Source organism: Anolis carolinensis, unplaced genomic scaffold (genome assembly GCF_035594765.1).
Source record: "Anolis carolinensis isolate JA03-04 unplaced genomic scaffold, rAnoCar3.1.pri scaffold_15, whole genome shotgun sequence".
In the NCBI taxonomy this organism is placed as follows: domain Eukaryota; kingdom Metazoa; phylum Chordata; class Lepidosauria; order Squamata; family Dactyloidae; genus Anolis; species Anolis carolinensis.
In genome coordinates this window covers 8,680,827-8,689,485 of record NW_026943826.1, presented here as the reverse complement: position 1 = coordinate 8,689,485, position 8,659 = coordinate 8,680,827, and positions in this window count along the sequence as shown.

The window sequence follows — 8,659 nt, the reverse complement described above, 5'->3', positions numbered from 1 at the left end:
TTGTCATGCATCCACCTCCACTGAGGTCTGATGCAAATATGGGTGAATACAAAATGGAGTCCTGAGTCTGAACATGTTCAGTACAAGCATATGTCTATAGTTCCACACCAAAGAGGTACAGTCAAACTGGCAAATCAACATACTCACAGAATACAGGTTATAAAATATATAAGGGTAACGGTAAAGATTTCCCTCTGACGTTAAGTCCAGTCATGTCTGACTCTGGGGGGTTGGTGCTCATCTCCATTTCTAAGCCGAAGAGCCGGCGTTGTCCGTAGACACCTCCAAGGTCATGTGGCCGGCATGACTGTATGGAGCGCCGTTACCTTCCTGCCGGAGCGGTACATATTTATCTACTCACATTGGCATGTTTTCGAACTGCTAAGTTGGCAGGAGCTGGAGCAACAGCGGGCGCTCACTCCGCTCCCGGGATTTGAACCTGGGACCTTTCGGTCTGCAAGTTCAGCAGCTCAGTGCTTTAACACACTTTGCCACCGGGGCTCCTTTTTAATATATTGTATATACATATAATATTGATAAAAATATTATAATGTTATACAATATAATACTAATAATAATACCATATAATAATATTAATTATATGTAATATATTACGTATAATATTACAGTATAGTGGTATAGTTCAATATAGTAATATATAATGCTAATATTGTGCTATGCTAATAATATAATATACTAGCTGTGCCCGGCCACGCGTTGCTGTGGCGAAGTATGGTGGAAGGGCCTTGAGTCTACACTGCCATATAATCCAGTGCAAATTAGATAATCTGTGGAAGAGGCTTAAGTGAGGCCTAAATCTGCCTGTCCCCTAACTGAACCCTGGCTGTCCCTTGGCTGAGAGGGTTGCTAGGAGACCAAGTGGGCAGAGATTAGCCCTCTAAACTGGCAGCAATTGGATAAAAACAATTATTGCTCTCTCTCTAATTAGGACTTTATTTTTCTTTTCTTTTTGTTGTATCAACCTAGAGGCGTGGATGATGGGTTGTGTTGTCAAATTTAGAGGTTGGGGGACCTGTAGTTTTGTTGTTTTGTGGGTCGCCGTGATGCCATCACTCATTTATATATATAGATTATATGTACATACAGCTGCTCTGAGTCCCCTTCAGGGTATAAATGTAGGAAATGTAGGGTGGGATATAAATGTAGTAAATAAATAAATAATTTTAGACTTAGGCTCACCCAAAGTCTGAAATAACTTGAAGGCACACAACAACAACAACAATCCTAATTAACTTGACTATCTCATTGGCCAGTAGCAGGCCCACACTTTCCATTGAAATCCTGATAGGTTTATGTTGGTTAAAATTGTTTTCATTTTTTAAATATTGTATTGTTCTTTCATTGTTGTTGTTTTGCACTACAAATAAGACATATGCAGTGTGCATTGGAAATTGTTTTGTTTTTTTCAAATTATAATTCGGCCCCTCAACAGTCTGAAAGATTGTGGACCGGCCCTCTGTTTTAAAAAATTGAGGACCCCTGGTGAAGGTTGTGGATGTAAACAGGATAGAAGAGAGCAAACAGCAAAGCCTGTTTGGGCATGCATGGGATTATAGAGAGGATTCCCTCAGTCTATTCTATCCACTACCTATCTAGTAAACGAGACTTGTATAGTCTAATAGTTTCACTATTAGAGGCTTTGCTAACTGAGGTGTGAGAATTTGTGCTTCTTTAGAGCCGGGAGGAAGAGCTCAGAGTTGTGAACTGGCTGGCAGAGTCAAGAGACCTTTGGAAACTTCTTACGTTCCCAAAGGTAGACGAGGCTTATCTCTTGCTGGAGCATCAAAACAAGAGCACGGGAAGATGCCATGGTTCTCCTTCCCATGCCCTTCCTCGCCGGCTCTTGGGCCTGTTGATTCCCTCTCGCCCACCTGCCAAGCTCTATTCGGATTCAGCCCCCTCCCCATGTAATTAACAGGGAGCAAAGGCCTTTGGGGATGCATTAGCCCTGTTTCAGGCAGCGGATGGGAAAATAAATGGGCTCGGGAGCTCTGGGGACATTAGCTGGCCTGCAGACAGTCAGGAGGCAGCAAGTGGAAAAGAAATACTGCGAGCCAAAAGGGAGACGAGATTTGCATCCATTCCTCTTCCTTGCCGCATCAGGCCACTGAGCAAACCGAGGATGGAGGGGACGATGCCTGGCTGTGGCAGGGCAGGACAAACTACAGTAGAGTCTCACTTATCCAAGCCTCTGGATTATCCAAGCCATTTTTGTAGTCAGTGTTTTTAATATATCGTGATATTTTGGTGCTAAATTCGTAAATACAGTAATTACAATATAACATTACTGCGTATTGAACTGCTTTTTCTGTCAAATTTGTTGTAAAACATGATGTTTTGGTGCTTAATTTGTAAAACCATAACCTAATTTGATGTTTAATCGGCTTTTCCTTAATTCCTTCTTATTGTCCAAGATATTCGCTTATCCAAGCTTCTGCTGGCCCGTTTAGCTTGGATAAGTGAGACTCTACTGTATATACAATATATTATATATTTATAAATTATTGTATATTATATGTGTGTGTGTGTGTGTGTATGTAAAATTAATAATAACAACAACAAAAACAACAACAACAACTTTATTCTTATACTCCGCCCCATCTCCCCGAAGGTACTCGGGGCGGCTTACATGGGGCCTTGCCCAAACACAACAATATAAAAGCAAGCAAAACAATAAAGCAAATCACTCAACAATAAAGACAACAATATTGATAAAAACGGTCATAAAAGGTCAACATACAAAATAAGGTGTTAAAAACATGGGTTAAAATCACGGATCTGGGCCAAAGTGCAAAATATGTCAAAGTCATCAGGGAGTTGCCCAGCAAATTACACTCAGATCTTACTATTATTACTATTATTTTACTGTATTTATTATTACTATTACTATTATTTCACTCTAATATTATTGAAAGGATACATAAGCACGTTTACATTGAAGAATTTGAAAATCGTGATTTGATCAGAGTTGGACAGTCTTATCTTAAATGACAGTTTTATGTAAAGATTCAAAAACATTTAAACTACGGATGCCTCAATTAATGTAATTTTATTGGTATCTATTTTTATTTCTGAAATTTACCGCTCTCGGCTTATACTGGAGTCAATGTTTTCCCAGTTTTTTGTGGTAAAATATTTGGATCGGCTTATACGGTATATACGGTATTTTTTAAAGCGATATTAGAAGGCTGCTCTCCCTCAGGTCTCTCCTTCCTCTAGTTTTTTGGCACACACACAAACACACACACAAAGGGAGAATATATGCACTTTCTTTACTCATTTCTCCCTCCGCAAGAGGCTACAATCCACACAGCAAAGCGAGAAAGAAGACGGAGAAAAGTCCCGACGGCTGTGGGCGAAAGGAGACAAGACTACATCATCTGAATTCACCTTTGCTCCGGCTAAGGTAGTATCTGCTGCATAATACCAAGTAAGCCGGAAAACAAAACAGAAACGATTCCCCAGCACATCCTTACGCTTACTTGGGATTTTTCTTGCGATGCTACAAATCCCTTCCCAGGTTACCGCTGGGCTGGATAACATGTGCTAATATTTACATACAGAGCCTCCTGCAGCTCATAGAGAGCCTCTCTGGTACTCATACACACACCGTATATTAAAACGATTGATTTTTTGGTCTGGCCACTTTCTTCTCTGTTCGAAGCCGTGCTCAGTTAGCTTTACCCTTCTTTGGGCTCCTGCTGTAGGAGCTTCAATGCTTGCCAACTTGTTTCCCGATGCCATCCAAAGTGCTGGTTTTGGCCTACAAAGCTCTATTTGGTTTGAGTCCAGGACCATATCTCTCCTTATGAGTCTGTTACGAGAGTTGAATGAAAAGTAGACTCTTCTCTACAGTTCCATTTGGCGGGAAGCCTTGGCATTGAACGGTTGTGTTGTTAACGTGCGAAGTATGGAACCCTGCGCAGAAGGGGAAGCCTTAGCTTTGGATGGTTGTGTTGTTAAAGTGCGAAGTCTGGAATCCTATGTAAAGAAGTGTGTTTTTCTTTTGATTTATAGATGTCATGTTTAATTTTGTTTTAAAAATCATGTTTGGCTATGTTTAAAAGGGTAAGTATTAGTTACCAGTGCGTGGGGGATGGTAACCAGCTCAGCTTTCTGAGGCAGGTTACCATAGTAACGAGGGTGGAGCCAACCGCCGTTTGAAGGAAAAGGAGGGAATGTTTTTAAAAAACAGTTTAGTCTGTGATTTTAGTCACAGGGAAGACACTGGTTCCAGGTTAGGGATACCAGGGAAACTCAGATCTCTAGTGGTGTTGAATTAAGCAGGTTAGATGACTTGTTTAGGTTTATTTGTAGAGTCTGAGTAGTAAGGGGAAGTAATCCCAGTTAGATCCAAAGTGATCAGTTCATAGCTTTGAAACCATTATCTAAGTGCCTTTAAAGAAGTTACTGTAACCACTGAGCTCTGTGCCTGAAATAAACTTATTTTTTGTTCTTCCATATCCAAGTCTCTGTCACATATATTCAAAACTAAGTAACGATACGATCTAAAGTAAATAAGAAGAATAAAGAAAAAGAAATTCCCCTCTGCTTGACATCTCCACAATTGGTGGCAGCGGTTAAATAAAACATATTTATATTGGTGGCAGCGGATATAGTTAAAAATATAATAATACTAGCTGTGCCCGGCCACGCGTTGCTGTGGCAAAGTGGTGGTGGTATTGGTTAAAAATTGTTGTGTAATTTTTATTTGACGTTATTTGTATTTTTAATTAATTTTATTGTAAGTTATCTTTTTATTTATCATATTTTATTATTTTCTTGTATTATTTTTAGTTATTTTCTGTTATTATAGTATTTTATTGTATTAATCTTTTAGTGTTTTTAATTATTTTTAGTGTTTTTTATTATTTTTTATTGGGTTGCTAGGAGACCAAGTTGGAGGAGCTTAGCCTCCTAACTGACAGCAATTGGATAAAAGCAATTATTGCTCTCCCTCTAATTAGGACTTTATTTTTCTTTTCTTTTTGTTGTATCGACCAGGAGGCGTGGATGATGGGTTGTGTTGTCAAATTTCGAGGTTGGGGGGCCTGAAGCTTTGTTGTTTTGTGGGTTGCCGTGATGCCATCACTCTTTTATATATATAGATTCTTTCATGGGTCTCCAGTCCATTGAACAGTTGTGTTGTTAAAGTGCCAAGTATGGAACCCTGCGCAGATGGGGAAGCCTTAGCATTGAACGGTTGTGTTGTTAAAGTGCAAAGTATGGAATGCTGCGCAGACGGGGAAGCCTTAGCATTGAACGGTTGTGTTGTTAAAGAGCGAAGTATGGAACTCTACGCAGACAGGGAAGCCTTAGCATTGAACAGTTGTGTTGTTAAAGAGCGAAGTATGGAACTCTACGCAGACAGGGAAGCCTTAGCATTGAACGGTTGTGTTGTTAAAGTGCAAAGTATGGAACGCTGCGCAGACGGGGAAGCCTTAGCATTGAACGGTTGTGTTGTTAAAGTGCAAAGTATGGAACTCTACGCAGACAGGGAAGCCTTAGCATTGAACGGTTGTGTTGTTAAAGAGCGAAGTATGGAACGCTGCGCAGACGGGGAAGCCTTAGCATTGAACGGTTGTGTTGTGAAAGTTCCAAGTATGGAACCCTGCGCAGACGGGGAAGCCTTAGCATTGAACGGTTGTGTTGTTAAAGTGTGAAGCATGGAATCCTGCGCAGACGGAAATCCTAGCAGTTCGAAAAAATGCTAATTTGAGTAGATCAATAGGTACCGCTTTGGTGGGAAGGTATCGGCGCTCTGACAAGACTATGTAGACGACGCTGGAGATGAGCACCAACCCCCAGAGTCGGACAGGACTAGACTTAATGTCACGGGAAAGCCTTTACCTTTAATTTTATTTCCATGGGAGGAAGGCTGGATTCACTCTGGCCAAATAAGCATAAGGTTCCCTGAGGCTGGAGGTCTGATCTTTGTCCTCGTCACACCCCCAGGCCCTCCCTGAGTGATGTCCAGAGCCTGGCTTGGTTCCTCCTGTCCCATCCCATTGCGTCTCCCACGCCGCCGCCGCCGCCAGTGTGATCTGCTACAGCAGGCCTGTCATCAAAGACTTATGCCTCTCTTTTGATGAATTGCAGGCGGCCTGTCTGGGAAGAGCGCTTCTGGAAGGCGGTGATGAGTAGTGAGGAGGGGGACCCCAGGGAAAGGGGGCTTCTCTTCCTTTCTGGACCTCCAGCTTTCTAAGGGCATCTCTTTTTTCATCGCTTTCTCTCTCTGGTTGAGAGTCCGCATTCACTGTTTACCTTTCTTTTAAAGGCCCATCAATCTACGAGGGTTGAATGAAACGTAATGCCTTCACCTTCGTTACTTGGGTTTGGATGGGAATATTTTAATACAGTAGAGTCTCACTTATCCAACATAAATGGGCCGGCGGAATGTTGGATAAGCAAATATGTTGGATAATAAGGAGGGATTAAGGAAAAGCCTATTAAACATTGAATTAAGTTATGATTTTACAAATTAAGCACCAAAACATCATGTTTTACAACAAATTTGAAAGAAACAGTAGTTCAATACGCAGTAATGCTGTGTAGTAATTACTGTATTTACGAATTTAGCACCAAAATATCACGATGTTTTGAAAACATTGACTACAAAAATGCGTTGGATAATCCAGAACGTTGGATAAGCGAGTGTTGGATAAGTGAGACTCTACTGTATTATTAATAATAAAAAATAGAGTAAAATAAATGTAATAGCAGCAACAATAATAGAGAAAAATAATAAATGTAATAATACCAATAATAATAGAGAAAAATGTAGCATATTTTCTCGAGTATAAGCTGACCCAAACATAAGCCAACCAGGACCCTCATCCGAGTATAAACCGAGGGGGGCTTTCTCAGTCTTAAAAAAAAAAGGGGCTGAAAAACTAGGCTTATATTGAGTATATACAGTATGCCAGTGCACAAACATATATAAATTCAGCAGAATTTCAGAAGTATTCTTTTTAGTTGCCCAAAATATATATTTGCCTTTAAATCATGCTCTGAAGAGACAAAAATAAGCAGACTTATTTAAAAGTAGCATAGTTGGTTTACTCACAAACTTCATGTATTCAGCATACAGGTACTTTGCTTATAAATTCAGTTACAGATAGCATTTGAAGTAGTTTATGTGTGTGGGTACAGAGCGAATCTTCCTTAGAATTAATGGTCCATAGTCTTCTAAGATATATTTCTGTTCTGAGAGTCTACTAGAGTCTCTATAGTCTGTTTCAACTAACTGTTTCTACTGAAGTCTCTAAGCATACATCTCAACCTGTAGACCTACAACTTCCAGAAATCCCTGCCATTTACCAGCTGAAATAATCCTTGGAATGTGTTCTTTAACTACTAGACATTAGACATGTCCAAAAAATCGTTTTGAATCGTATATCGGAATTATTTCGGATTGTTCTCGCTTTTTGATACGCATTCCGAGACATTGTCTCACAACGCAATCAGCAATGTAATTCGAACCATTGTTGGCCCATTTTCTAATTGTCTCTTAATGTTTCGTTAATTCCCCCCCCCCCCCCCAAATAAAATGAAAATACAGTAGAGTAGTTGAAAGTATGTCCATGTTCCTGAAGCATTCTCTCCTGAGGTTTCGCCCACATCTATGGCAGACATCCTCAGAGGTTGTGAGGAATATATGTCCATGTTCCAGAAGTACAGTAGAGTCTCACTTATCCAACACTCGCTTATCCAACGTACTGGATTATCCAATGCATTTTTGTAGTCAATGTTTTCAATACATTGTGATATTTTGGTGCTAAATTTGTTAATACAGTAATTACTACATAGCATTACTGCGTATTGAGCTACTTTTTCTGCCAAATTTGTTGTATACCCTGATGTTTTGGTGCTTAAGTTGTAAAATCATAACCTAATTTGATGTTTAATAGGCTTCTCCTTAATGCCTCCTTATTATCCAACATATTCGCTTATCCAACATTCTGCTGGCCCATTTACATTGGATAAGCGAGACTCTACTGTATGTATGTGTGTATGTGGCTGGGGGTTGATGCTCATCTCCATTTCTATGCCAAAGGGACGGCGTTGTCCATAGACACCTCCAAGGTCACGTGGCCATAGGCATGACTGCATGGAGCAGTACCTATTGGTCTACTCACACTCTGGGGGTTGATGCTCATCTCCATTTCTACGCCAAAGGGACGGCGTTGTCCGTAGACACCTCCAAGGTCACGTGGCCATAGGCATGACTGCATGGAGCAGTACCCATTGATCTACTCACACTTTGGGGGTTGATGCTCATCTCTATTTCTACGCCAAAGGGACGGCGTTGTCCATAGACACCTCCAAGGTCACGTGGCCATAGGCATGACTGCATGGAGCAGTACCTATTGATCTACTCACACTCTGGGGGTTGATGCTCATCTCCATTTCTACGCCAAAGGGACGGCGTTGTCCGTAGACACCTCCAAGGTCACGTGGCCATAGGCATGACTGCATGGAGCAGTACCCATTGATCTACTCACACTTTGGGGGTTGATGCTCATCTCTATTTCTACGCCAAAGGGACGGCGTTGTCCATAGACACCTCCAAGGTCACGTGGCCATAGGCATGACTGCATGGAGCAGTACCTATTGATCTACTCACACTCTGGGGGTT